This window comes from Mytilus galloprovincialis, chromosome 1 (assembly GCF_965363235.1).
Source record: "Mytilus galloprovincialis chromosome 1, xbMytGall1.hap1.1, whole genome shotgun sequence".
In the NCBI taxonomy this organism is placed as follows: Eukaryota; Metazoa; Mollusca; class Bivalvia; order Mytilida; family Mytilidae; genus Mytilus; species Mytilus galloprovincialis.
Genome location: NC_134838.1, coordinates 112,780,070 through 112,795,704, shown reverse-complemented (window position 1 = coordinate 112,795,704; position 15,635 = coordinate 112,780,070). Strand labels below are relative to the sequence as shown.

General features: G+C 37.1%; 1 long non-coding RNA gene across 1 annotated transcript in view; it reads right to left on the bottom strand.

Moving 5' to 3' along the window:
• The window catches only part of LOC143055368 (uncharacterized), a 106,407-nt gene that overhangs the window by 43,943 nt on the left and 46,829 nt on the right, over window positions 1-15,635 (bottom strand). The gene's annotated exons all lie outside the window — the stretch shown is intronic.

Genomic DNA, 15,635 nt, shown 5'->3' with positions numbered 1-15,635 from the left:
ATATAAACTATAGCACGTTCTATAGGATACCCTTTTGTTTGTTTTTGATGTATCTACTAGGCTAAGAGAACGTTCTACCGGATCCCCTGTTGTTTGTTTTTCAAGTGTATACTATAGGGCGTTCTACAGGATCCCATAGGCGGTCTACAGGATCCCTTGTTTTCTCAACATTATATATCTACTATATGACGTTCTATATGATCCCCTGTTGTTTGTTGTTCAGGTTTTATAGTATAGGGCGTTCTACAGTATCCCCTGGGCAGTCTGCAGGATCCCCTGTTTTCTCAACATTATTTATCTACCATAAGACGTTCTATAGGATCCCCTGTTGTTTATTTTTCAAATCTATACTATAGGGCGTTCTACATGATCCCCTGGACGGTCTACAGGGTGCCCTGTTGCTTATGAAAATTATGCATTTAAGATAGGACCTTCTAAAGGTTCCCCTGTTGTTTATTTTTCAAGTATATACTATAGGGCGTTCTACAGAATACCTGAGCGATCGATCAACAGGATACCCTGTTTATAAAAATTATGCATTTAAGATAATACTTTCAATAGGTTCCCCTGTTGTTTGTTTATCGTGTATATACTATAAGGCTTTCTATAGGATCCCTTGGTTGGTCTAAAGGATCTTCTCTTTTCTCGACATTATTTATCTACTATAAGACGTTCTATAGGGTCCCCTGTTGTTTGTTTTTCAAGTGTATACTATAGGGCGTTTTACAGGATCCCCTAGGCGGTCTACAAGATACCCTGTTTTCTCAACATTATATATCTACTATATGACGTTCTATAGGGCCCTCTGTTGTTTGTTGTTCATGTTTATACTATAGGGCGTTCTACAGTACCCCCTGGGCAGTCTGCAGGATCCCCTGTTTTCTCAACATTATTTATCTACTATAAGACGTTCTATAGTATCCCCTGTTGTTTATTTTTTCAAGTCTATACTATAGGGCGTTCTACAGTATCCCCTCTTTTGTTAACAAATTATGCATCTGAGATAGGAAATTCTATAGGTCCCCCTGTTATTTGTTTATCATGTATATACTATAGGGCTTTTAAGATGCCTTGGGCGGTCTGCAGGATCCCCTGTTGTCTTAACATTATATATCTTCTTTAGGACGTTCTATAAGACCCCCTGTTGATTGTTTTTCATGTTTATATTATAAAATTTATATAGGATCCCTTGGTCGGTCTGTCGGATCCCGTTTTTTCTCAACATTATATATCAACTATAGAACGTTCTATAAGGCCCCCGGTTGTTTGTTGTTCATTTTATACTATAGGGCGTTCTACAGGATCCCCTAGGCGGTCTACAGGATCCCCTGTTTTCTCAACATTATATATCTACTATATGACGTTCTATAGGGCCCCCTGTTGTTTGTTGTTCATGTTTATACTATAGGGCGTTCTGCAGGATCCCCTGGACGGTCTGCAGGATCCCTAGTTTTCTCAACATTATTTATTTACTATAAGACGTTCTACAGGATCCTCTGTTGTTTGTTTTTAAGTGTATACTATAGGGCGTTCTACAGGATCCCTTAGGCGGTCTACAGGATCCCCTGTTTTCTCAACATAATATATCTACTATAGGACGTTCTATAGGGTCCCCTGTTGTTTGTTGTTCATGTTTATACTATAGGGCGTTCTACAGTATCCCCTGGGCGGTCTGCATGATCCCCAGTTTTCTCAACATTATTCATTTACTATAAGACGTTCTACAGGATCCCCTGTTGTTTGTTTTTCAAGTGTTTACTATAGGGCGTTCTACAGGATCCCCTAGGCGGTCTACAGGATCCCCTGTTTTCTCAACATAATATATCTACTATATGACGTTCTTTAGGGTCCCCTGTTGTTTGTTGTTCATGTTTATACTATAGGGCCCTCTACAGTATCCCCTGGGCGGTCTACAGGATCCCCTGTTTTCTCAACATTATATATCCACTATAAGATGTTCTATAGGATCCCCTGTTGTTTGTTGTTCATTCACTGGGCGGTCTACACGATCCCCTGTTGTCTGGACATTATATATATACTAAAGGACGTTCTATAAGACCCCTATTGATTGTTTTGAATGTTTATACTATATGTCGTTCTACAGGATCCCCAGGGCGGTCTACGGGATCCACTTTTGTTAAAAATTATGCATCTGAGAAAGGAAATTCTATAAGTCCCCCTGTAGTTTGTTTTTCATGTATATACTATAAGGCTTTTATGATCCCTTGGGCGGTCTTCAGGATCTCCTGTTTTCTCAACGTTATATATCTAAACAAGAGGCTCTGAAGAGCCTGAATCGCTCGCCTGAATTTTTTTGGTTTAATCTCTCATCAATGATTATTTTGGCTTTTCAATTTATTTTAATGTTCTTTAAATCGTCCTATTCTCTTCAAAAGCCAAAAAAAAATCATTTTCTCCTATGTTCTATTTTAGCCATAGGAGCTATGTTTCTTGACATACAAGGAAATGAAATATAAAATTTAGATTAGATACTCTGAAACTCTGAAACTCATTTAGCCTAAGTTTGGCTGAAATTGATACAGCAGTTTTAAAGGAGAAGATTTTTAAAAGTAAGTCAACATGATGAACAAATTGTGAAAAAAAAGTCTTTAAAGGGCAATAACTCCTTAAGAGGTCAATTGACAATTTTGGTCAAATTGACTTATTTGTAGATCTTACTTTGCTGATCATTTTTGCTGTTTACAGTTTATCTTTATCTATAATAATATTCAAGATAATGACCAAAAACTGCAAAATTTCCTTAAAATTACCAATTAAGTGGCAGCAACCCAACAAAGGTTTGTTTGATTCATCTGAAAATTTCAGGGCTGATAGATCTTGACCTAATGAACATTTTAACCCCAATCAGATTTGCTCTAAATGCTTTCGTTTTTTGAGATATAAGCCAAAAACTGCATTTGACCCCTATGTTCTATTTTAAGTAACGGCGGCCATGTTTTTTGACGGATCAAAAATCTAAGCACACACTTTGTGCAGGATAATCTAAGGAACAATCATGCTAAGTTTCATCCAAATCCATTCAGTAGTTTCAGAGGAGAAGATTTTTTAAAGTTAGCAAATATGATGAACAAATTGTGAAAAATTGTCATTAAAGGACAATAACCCCTTAAAGGGTCAATTGACAATTTTGGTCATATTAACTTATTTGTAGATCTTACTTTGCTGATCATTTTTGCTGTTTACAGTTTATCTTTATCTATAATAATATTCAAGATAATGACCAAAAACTGCAAAATTTCCTTAAAATTACCAATTAAGTGGCAGCAACCCAACAATGGTTTGTTTGATTCATCTGAAAATTTCAGGGCTGATAGATCTTGACCTAATGAACATTTTAACCCCCATGTCAGATTTGCTCTAAATGCTTTCGTTTTTGAGATATAAGCCAAAAACTGCATTTGACCCCTATGTTCTATTTTAAGTAACGGCGGCCATGTTTTTTAACGGATCAAAAATCGAAGCGCACACTTTGTGCAGGATACTCTAAGGAACAATCATGCTAAGTTTCATTCAAATCCATTCAGTAGTTTCAGAGGAGAAGATGTTTGAAAAATTGTTAACGACGACAGACGACGACGACGACGACGACGACGACGACGTCGACGACGACGGACGCCAAGTGATAAGAAAAGCTCACATGGCCTTTTAGGCCAGGTGAGCTAAAAAGGACGTTCTATAGGGTCCCCTGTTGGTGTTGTTCGTGTTTATTTTATAGGGCGCTCTACAGTATCCTCTTTTGTCTAAACATTATATATCTACTATAGAACGTTTTATAGGATGCCATATATTGTTTGTTTAATATGTATATACTAAAGGGCGTTCTACAGGATCCCCTGTTGTTTGAACATTATATACTTGCTATAGAACGTTCTATATGATCCCCTATTGTTTGTTTATCGTGTATATACTAAGGGGCGTTCTACAGGATCCCCTGGGCGGTCTACAGGATCCCCTGTTGTTTGAATATTATATATCTACTATGGGACGTTCTATAGGTTAGACTGTTGTTTGTTTTTTATGTATATATTAGAGGAAGTTATATATATGCGCCCATGGGCGGTCGATATGATCCCCTGTGGTTTAATAGTTTTGTATCTGTATAGGGCGTTCTATAGGATCCCCGGGGCGGTCTATAGGCTCCCATTGTTTGGTTATCATGTATTCACTAGATTTATCTACTAGAGAGCGTTCTATGGGATCCCTTGTTGGGTCTATAGGATCACCTGTTGTGTTATAATCGTGTATTTGCTATAGGGCGTTCTATAGGATCCCCTGGGCGGTCTATAGGACCCCGTATTGTTTACTAATCGCATATTTGCAATAGGGAATTCTTTTGGATCCCCGGGTCGGTCCATAGGATCCTCTGTTGTTTGTTTAACATGTTTCTTCTAGAGGGTGTTCCATAAAATCCCAGGGTCGGTCTATAGGAGCCCTGTAGTGTTTTGATCATGTATCTATTTGAGGGCGTTATATATATATGCTCCCATAGGCGTTCTTTATGATATCTTGTTGTTTAATAATTGTGTATTTGCTATTATAGGGCGTTCTAAAGGATCGCCAGGGCGGTCTATATGATCCCCTGTTGTTTGTTCATAATATATCTATAACAGGTTGTTCTATACGTTCCCCTGGGCTGTTTATAGGATACCCTGTTGGTTGTTCATCATGTATCTATAACAGGTTGTTCTATAAGATCCCCTTTTGTTTAATAATCCTGTATATTCTATAGTGCGTTCTATAGGATCCCCGGGTCTGTCTATAGGATCCCCTATTGTTTATACCTTGGCGGTCTATATGATCCCCTTTTGTTTAATAATCGCGCATATTCTATAGTGCGTTCTATAGGATCCCTGTGTCTATCTATAGGATCCCCTATTGTTTAATAACCTTGCATCTGCTATAGGGCGTTCTATGTTATCCCTTTCAAAGGTCGAGGGGGCATATTGTTATCGGTTGTTTTTTTTCTTTTTCTTTTCTTTTTCCCCATAATTTTATTGTCCCGACAAATTCTCGGAAAAGGATAGACACATTCATCTTTATGGAATTATGGCATAATGTAAACCATTATATAAAGTTGTGCTCTTTTTAATAAGGGGATGGTCCAAGATCGTCTCGATTACTATAAACACTGGTCAACAGTATTTTTTTTTTATGTTTTTTGTATATAATTCTAGTATTCCTGAGCATAGAACCATGATATTCAATATACAAAGTAGGTGTCAACAATTTGTATGATCCTCAGAACTACATGTACCTAGCAGTAGTTAGTTGTGTTTTTTTAGTATAAATTTTATTTCAAAATTGCTGACGGTAACCTAGCAATGGCAAGGTCGTCTGGCAACTTGACAACAGTATGACATCCGCCTTTGCTCGCAATGGCAATTCTATTTGTTTTCGTATTCTTATGGATTTGTACAGACAGGAGAAAAGAAATTGACCCGTCTTTTAATATCCCTTTCCGATATATTGATGATGTACTGCCTATTAATGATAATAGATTCAATGAGTATATATGACAAGCCGTTTTACTATTTATGCTAACTTCAAGATAGCTCATATAATATATCAGATATTTCAAATGATATATAAAATATCTCTCTCATATATAATATACAAGATATCTCATATAATATATAATATATAAGATATTTTATATAATTTACCCTTTATAAGATATCTTATCAACTTTAAAAGATAGCTTTTATACTTTATAAGATATCTTATTAATTCAATAAGATATATTATACACTTAAGAAGATATATTATAAACGAAATGAAAAAAAAGAAACGAACAATATCAATATAATATGCCCCCTTTGAAAGGGATAACAAAGAACGTCCTATAGCAGATGCACGACTATTAAACAAGAGGGGATCCTAAGACCGACCCGGGGATCCTATAAACCGCCCAGGGTATCGTATAGAACACCCTGATATAGATACATGAACAACGAACAGGGGATCCTAAAGACCACCCTGGGGATCCTATAAAACGCCCTATAGCAGATACACGAATATTGCACAACAGGTGATCCTATAGACCCAACAGGGGATCCCATAGAACGCTCCCTATTAGATACATGATTACTTAACAACGGGATCCTATAGAACACCCTATAGCAGATACACAATTATTAAACCACAGGGAATCCTATAGACCGCCCAGGGGATCCTGTAGAACGCCCTCCAATAGATACATTATGAACAAACAACAGGGCTCCTATAGACCGACCTAGAGATTCTATGGACCGACCGGGGGATCTTAAAGAACGCCCTATAGCAGATGCACGATTATTAAACAATACCAACCAACATGGGAACATATAGACGGCCCAGAGGATCTTACAGAACGTCGTATACTAGAAACATAATGAACAAACAGCAGGTTATTCTAAAGACCGCCCCGGAGATCCTATAGAACGCCCTTCAGCATGCAAATACACGACTATTACACAACGGGGGATCCTATAAAACGCCTTCTAGTATATACGTAAAGTAGATACATGTTTAAAACAACAGGGGAACCTATAGAAGGTTCTATCCTAGATGCATACAAATCAAACAGGGGATCCTGAAGAATATATAATGCTCAGACAACAGGAGATCATGTAGATGGGCCTATAGTATAAACATGAAAAACAATCAACAGGGGATCCTATAGAACTTCCTATGATTGATATATAATGTTGAGAAAACAGGGCATCCTGCAGACCGCCCAAGGGATCATAAACGTCCTATTATATATACATAATAAACAAAGAACAGGGGAACCTATAGAATTTCCTATCTCAGATGCATACTTTTTTTTAACAAAAGGGGATTCTGTAGACCGGCCTATAGTATAAATATGAAAAACAAAGACCAGTGGAACCTATCTCAGATGCATATTTTTTTACCAAAAGGGGATTCTGTAGACCGCCCAGGGAATCCTGTAGAACGCCCGATAGTATAAACATAAAAAAAAAAACAATCAACAGGACATCCTGTAGACCGCCCCAGGGGATCTGGTAGAACGCCCTTTAGTATATACATAACAAACAATCAATATAGGGGATCCTATAGAATGTTCTATAGTAAATATATAATGTTCAGACAAAAGGGGATGCTGTAGACTGCCTAGTGGATCCTATTGAACGCCTTTTAGTATATAAATGATTAACAAACAACATGGGATCCTATAGAACGTCTTATAGTAGATAAATAATGTTGAGAAAACAGGTGATCCTTTAGAACGCCCTATAGTATAAACATGAAAAACAATCAACAGTGGGTTTTATAGAACGTCCTATAGTAAATATATTATGTTGAAAAACAGGGATTCCTGAAGACCACCCATAGTTTCCCGCAGACCGACATAGGGATCATTTAGAAAGCCCTATAGTATAAACATGAAAAACAATCAACAGGGGATACTATAGAACGTCCTATGATAGATATATAATGTTGAGAAAACAGGGGATCCTGCAGACGGCCCAATGGATCATAAACGCCCTATAATATATACAAAATAAACAAAGAACAGGGGAACCTATATAATTTCCTATCTCAGATGCATATTTTTTTTTTAACAAAAAGGGATTCTGTAGACCGCCCAGGGGATCCTGTAGAACGCCCTATAGTATAAACATGAAAAACAATCAACAGTGGGTTTTATAGAACGTCCTATAGTAAATATATTATGTTGAAAAACAGGGATTCCTGCAGACCAGACATAGTTTCCCGCAGACCGACATAGGGATCATTTAGAAAGCCCTATAGTATAAACATGAAAAACAATCAACAGGGGATACTATAGAACGTCCTATGATAGATATATAATGTTGAGAAAACAGGGGATCCTGCAGACGGCCCAATGGATCATAAACGCCCTATAATATATACAAAATAAACAAAGAACAGGGGAACCTATATAATTTCCTATCTCAGATGCATATTTTTTTTTAACAAAAAGGGATTCTGTAGACCGCCCAGGGGATCCTGTAGAACGCCCTATAGTATAAACATGAAAAACAATCAACAGTGGGTTTTATAGAACGTCCTATAGTAAATATATTATGTTGAAAAACAGGGATTCCTGCAGACCAGACATAGTTTCCCGCAGACCGACATAGGGATCATTTAGAAAGCCCTATAGTATAAACATGAAAAACAATCAACAGGGGATACTATAGAACGTCCTATGATAGATATATAATGTTGAGAAAACAGGGGATCCTGCAGACGGCCCAATGGATCATAAACGCCCTATAATATATACATAATAAACAAAGAACAGGGGAACCTATATAATTTCCTATCTCAGATGCATATTTTTTTTAACAAAAGGGGATTCTATAGACCGCCCAGGGGATCCTTTTTCTTTTTTTTTTAAATAATAACAATATAGGGATCCTATAGAACGTCTTATAGTAGATATATAATGTAAAGACAACAGGGGATCCTGTAGACCGCCCATGGTATCCAGTAGAACGCCCTTTAGTATAAACATGATAAAAAAACAACTGGGGATCCTGTAGAATGTTCTATAGTAAATATATAATGTACGGACAAAAGGGGATCCTGTAGACTGCCTAGGGGATCCTATTGAACGCCATTTACAAAAATGTAGTATTTAAATGATTAACAAACAACATGGGATCCTAAAGAACGTCTTATAGTAGATATATTATGTTGAGAAAACAGGGGATCCTGTAGAACGCCCAGGGGATCCAGTAGAACGCCCTTTAGTATATAAATAATAAACAAACAATATAGGGATCCTATAGAACGTCTCATAGTAGATACATAATGTAAAGACAACAGGGGATCCTGTAGAACGCCCAGGGGATCCAGTAGAACGCCCTTTAGTATATAAATAATAAACAAACAATATAGGGATTCTATAGAACGTCTCATAGTAGATATATAATGTAAAGACAACAGGGGATCCTGTAGACCGCCCATGGTATCCTGTAGAACGCCCTTTAGTATAAACATGATAAACAAACAACTGGGGATCCTGTAGAATGTTCTATAGTAAATATATAATGTTCAGACAAAAGGGGATCCTGTAGACTGCCTAGGGGATCCTATTGAACGCCTTTTAATATATAAATGATTTACAAACAACATGGGATCCTATCGAACGTCTGATAGTAGATATATTATGTTGAGAAAACAGGGGATCCTGTAGACCACCCAGGGGATCCAGTAGAACGCCCTTTAGTATATATATAATAAACAAACAATATAGGGATCCTATAGAACGTCCTATAGTAGATATATAATGTAAAGACAACAAGGGATCCTGTAGACCGCCCATGGTATCCTGTAGAACGCCCTTTAGTATAAACATGATAAACAAACAACTGGGGATCCTGTAGAATGTTCTATAGTAAATATATAATGTTCAGACAAAAGGGGATCCTGTAGACTGCCTAGGGGATCCTATTGAACGCCCTTTAGTATATAATTGATTAACAAACAACATGGGATCCTATAGAACGTCTTATAGTAGATATATTATGTTGAGAAAACAGGGGATCCTGTAGAACGCCCTTTAGTATATACTTGATTAACAAACAATAGGGGATCCTATAGAACGTCTTATAGTAGATATATTATGTTGAGAAAACAGGGGATCCTGTAGACCGCCCAGGGGATCCAGTAGAACGCCATTTCGTATATAAATAAGAAACAAATAATATTGGGATCCTATAGAACGTCTTATAGTAGATATATAATGTAAAGACAACAGGGAATCCTGTAGACCGCTCATGGTATCCTGTAGAACGCCCTTTATGCCCGCGTCACACTGTCCCGATTTTTATATACGATGGACACCCGAATGCGAAAGTTGTAAGTTCGTACGAAGTTGGTCCCGATCTCTTTAAAATACCAAAAAGTGACCGAAGCAAGTACGATGAATAACGAAGTCTTATACGATGGTGCCGAAGTTATATACGATAGCAAAAGATGGACATACGAAGGTTAACCGAAGACGGGTATTTTAGCTTCATATCTCAGCCGAAGCCTACACGATGGATCACGAAGGCTACACGATGGATTACGAAGGCTACACGATGGATGACGATGACGGCGCGATGGCCATACGATGTCTAAAAGACGTCGTGTACAGTTTACGATGCATTTAAATTATATGCCATAATTATGTTATATTAGTGTCCATATTGGTCCCCAATATGTTACATGCGAGGGGATGCCACGCTCGACATTGCCTTGTTTGAACTGTAAAATGTGTGCACTAGTCTGAATAATCACCCATAATTATGCCCATGTTTACTAATCTATCTTAAAGGTAAGGCAATGGGTTCGTTGATCCCTTTTATTCAAAAGAGCTCTTTCCAGGAGAATATCATAATAATATAGACAAAATGAAGGATGTGGGGAAAGCAACAAATGCGGCAAAATATGACATATAGAAAACAAAATAGTTATAGAGTAAACATTCGTGTGACGATACATAAAAAATCAGAATAATGAAGAAAAAGTTGGTTTCCCTATATACATGTACCTGCAGTGTTGGTGTACGAGGCGCGTTTATGATTTTCATTATGTTACTTGTTATGAAAAGATGACAAAAAATAATATTATACTTGTAAAAGTAAATCCTGAGCTTGTAAATGGACGTCAAGTTGGTTACTTATTCCCTATTCCCTATTCGTTACCTAATAGGGAATAGGTAACGAATAGGTAACGAATAGGGAATAGGGAATTAGTAACGAATAGGTAACGAATAGGGAATAAGTAACGAATAGGTAACGAATAGAGAATAGGGAATAAGTAACGAATAGGTAACGAATAGGTAACGAATAGGGAATAGGGAATAGGTAACGAATAGGGAATAAGTAACGAATAGGTAACGAATAGGGAATAGGGAATAGGTAACGAATAGGGAATAGGGAATATGTATATAACGAATAGGTAACGAATAGGGAATAGATAACGAATAGGTAACGAATAGGGAATAGGGACGTATTAGACTGACCAGTGCATATCGCGCATGGCACTTTAAATGTATTTTAGCGCGAAAATTAACTTACATTTAGCTGGATGTATTGCCGTCGTAGTTCCATCTTGTCGCCTTCGTACTTTTATTCGATGGCAACAGGACGGGATTACGAGGTCTTCACGAAGTCGTGTTGTCATCGTAAGACCTTCGGGTAGCTTCGTGATTTATTCGTGTAGACATCGTAATGTCAAAACTGCCCGATGGAAACGATGGAAACACGAATGCAATACGATGTTCAAAGATGGTATCCCGGTGACATTACGATGGTGAGGATGGTGATACGAACTCAATACGAACCCTCAACATCGGACGCACCTTCGGGGATTTTTTAACATGTTAAAAAATTTAGAACCCTTCCCGAAGTTGTCCCCGAAGGCTAGAAAAAATGGCCGATGGTTCTACGATGGTTAAAGATGGCACTACGAATAGCCCGATCTGGATACGATCAGTCCCGATTTTGAAATTTTCCATAATCGTGTTGACATCGGCGTAAAAATCGGGACAGTGTGACGCGGGCATTAGTATAAACATGATAAACAAACAACTGGGGATCCTGTAGAATGTTCTATAGTAAATATATAATGTTCAGACAAAAGGGGATCCTGTAGACTGCCTAGGAGATCCTATTGAACGCCCTTTAGTATATAAATGATTAACAAACAACATGGGATCCTATAGAACGTCTTATAGTAGATATATTATGTTGAGAAAATAGGGGATCCTGTAGACCGCCCAGGGGATCCAGTAGAACGCCCTTTAGTATATAAATAATAAACCAACAATATAGGGATCCTATAGAACGTCTCATAGTAGATATATAATGTAAAGACAACAGGGGATCCTGTTGACCGCCCATTGTATCCTGTAGAACGCCCTTTAGTATAAACATGATAAACAAACAACTGGGGATCCTGTAGAATGTTCTATAGTAAATATATAATGTTCAGACAAAAGGGAATCCTGTAGACTGCCTAGGGGATCCTATTGAACGCCCTTTAGTATATAAATGATTAACAAACAACATGGGATCCTATAGAACGTCTCATAGCAGAAAAATAATGTTGAGAAAACAGGTGATTTTTTAGAACGCCCTAAAGTATAAACATGAAAAAACAATTAACAGGGGGTCTTATAGAACGCCATTTAGTACATATATAATGTAAAGACAACAGGGTATCCTTTAGACCGCCCAAGGGATCCTTCAGAACGCCCTTTAGTATATACTTGATTAACAAACAATAGGGGATCCTATAGAACGTCTTATAGTAGATATATTATGTTGAGAAAACAGGGAATCCTGTAGAACGCCCTATAGTATATAAATGAAAAACAAACAACGGGGGATACTTTAGAACGTCTTATAGTAGATATAGATTTTTAAACAAATGGGGATTCTGTAGACCGCCAAGTGGATCCTGTAGAAAGCCCTATAATATAAACATAAAAAACAATCAACAGGGCATCCTGTAGACCGCCCAAGGGATCCAGTAGAACGCCCTTTAGTATATTAATAATAAACAAACAATATAGGGATCATATAGAACGTCCTATAGTAGATATATAATGTTCAGACAACAAGGGATCCTGAAGACCGCCCAGGGGATCCAGTAGAACGCCCTTTAGTATATAAATAATACACAAACAATATAGGGATCCTATAGAGCGTCCTATAGCAGATATATAATGTAAAGACAACTAGGGATCCTATAGAACGCCCTATAGTATAAACATGAAAAACCATCAACAGGGGGTCTTATATAACGACCTTTAGTAGATATATAATGTTCAGACAACGAGGGATCCTGAAGACCGCCCAGGGGATCCTGTAGAACACCCTTTAGTATATACTTGATTAACAAACAATAGGGGATCCTATAGAACGTCTCATAGTAGATATTTTATGTTGAGAAAACAGGGGATCCCGTAGACCGACCAGGGGATCGTGTAGAACGCCCTATAGTATATACTTGTAAAACAAACAACGGGGGATACTTTAGAACGTCTTGTAGTAGATACATAATGTTGAGAAAGCAGGGGATCACACAGACCGACCAAGGGATCTCGTAAAAATTCCTCTATTAGATACTTCAAAAACAAACAATAGAGTATTCTATAGAACGTTCTATACTTTATATATAATGTTCAGACAACAGGGGATCCTGTAGAACGTCCTTTGCTATATACATGATAAACAAACAATATAGGAGATCCTATAGAATGTTCTATAACTATAAATATAAGGTTCAGACAACAGGTGATCATGTAGACCGCCCAGAAGATCCCGTAGAACGCCTAATAGAACATGTAGCTTCATAATAAACAAATAACAGGGGAAACGAAGACCAGCACCCCCACCCCCACCCCCACTATCACCACCCCTCACACCCTGTAAAGGTAATGTCTCGTTTCTAAGAACGTGTTAGCTACATGTTTGTTTTCAATTTGCCTACATCAAAGTACTCTATTAAGCAGATAATAAAAATATTATTAACTCCATAGTATATTCAAAGCCATGGGATCACGTGCATGGGACATTTGCAAGTCTTTACAACATAATTAAGGCACCACTACTGTGTGTCATATATACTAGTATGTGAAATATCATATATATCTTAAAAAGGAATATGTATTTGCTTAATGAGGGCATAATGATATATGCTACTGTAATGCGGAACATTTTCCTATTTAAGACACCATTTCACGTTCAACGTCATGAACGTTGCACGAAAAATAAAGACTTTAAGGTGAACCTTTTGTGACTGAGTCACTGTCCTCTTGTATATATGAAGTCTTTGTTTTACTTAATATTCCCTATTTAGTGTGTACACATTTATGATATAAATAATTTACAGCTTTTAAAAAAGTATATAAAGATATTCTGAACTTTAAAAATGCAAATAAAGGAACAACATCATTGGTCTTACCGCCTTATCATTTCTTATCACAGAAACAAAATTATATCAATTTCGTTCTTGTCCATGTTGACGATCCCTGTCTAGTGTTTGTTTTTTTTTTGTTTTGTTTTTAAATACTGAGCACGCAAAATAAGCATTTGAATCACGAATCACGTATAAAATTTACATAAGCAGAACATGTTGAACACCTCGCTGTTTTGCACGACTGAACGTAAAATAAAAAGTAAAAACACGTTGAACGTGAAATAAAAAAAACCAATCACGTACCACGAAAATAACCCTCTACCACTCTCCATGAAAGTTAATGATTTTGAATCGTTTTTTTAAGATAGTTTTACATGTTAAGAAAATTCTATTTTTGGCATTAGTATTTTCCAAATCGTTTAAAAATAGCCTATAAATAGAATATGCATAATTCATGAATCGTGACGTAGGGCGGTCTACGGGATCCCTTCTTCCGCTTACCGTTTAGGTATTTTGGTATAAATGCATAAAGTAAAATTAGGAAGAGACAGGTAAATAACGGGGAAAGAAGTAACGTCGACAAAGATGTTGATATCCCATGATATGAGAATGTTGCTCCGATGCGTTGGATTACCTTTCTATCCGCCTTTTAATTAGAAAAATTTGAAAGCTCTATGTAATTGACTAATGTATATAAGAATATATAGAATAAAAAAAAGAAAGAATTGTGTTGTTATGAATAATGTCTAGTAGAGTATAGCGAGTAAAGAAATTTGCTATCAGAGGCCTTCTGGGGAAGAACAATGCGAATGTTGTTTATACATATTTTAATAAAGCTGAAGTCTGATATGAAAAGTCGCAAAAACATCAATAACATTTTATAAGCAGACATGTCCCAAGGTCTGGTCAATAGCAGACTTGTCCACATGTCTGGTCAGAAGCAGACCTGTCAACAGGTCTGGTCAGGAGCAGACCTGTCCAAGGTCTGGTCTGGGGCAGACCTGTCCTCAGGACTGGTCAAAAGCAGACTTGTCCACAGGTCTGGTCTGGAGCAGACACGTCGATAGGTCTACAGAAGTCATGAAAAAGCGGACCGTAGGTCTGGTCCACCGTAGACGAAGTTAACTTGCTGGTCTGCTTAAAAATTCTCAAGTTAACTTAAAAAGCAGTCAACAAGTTAACTTTAAGTTAACTTTTGTCAAGGTTAGGACCGCACCCATCTGTAACTGTTGTTCATAACACTTACACTTAAAATTGCAAAATAAATCACAAATCACAAATCACATGATGTATACGGAAAAACTGTCTGCGAATAATTATAAGAAAGACGATATAATAGACCACTTTCGAGTTCATCCGTCACCGGAAAAAACTCGTCAATTATATGCGCCTTTATGACGTCATTTACCAGATAGGGGGGTCGTCTGTATCCCTCCACTATTTACGTTTATCAAGCGTCTTAGTGATCGTCATTGTGCAGGATAATTCGTACAATATAGAATTATAGTTTTCCAACCACTCGCTCAACATTGGAATGGAAGTGACGACGCCCCTAAACGCACAAATGACGTTCACGTATATAATTGAAATATTGACAAAATAAAAGATTAATTTTCGTTATAAAGTATATGTATGAACTTGTATACGTTTTTTATTTGAAAAATCAGCTATTGAGTTAAAAAAAAACAAAAATGTTTTTATTTTTTATTCAATTTGAAGTTTTA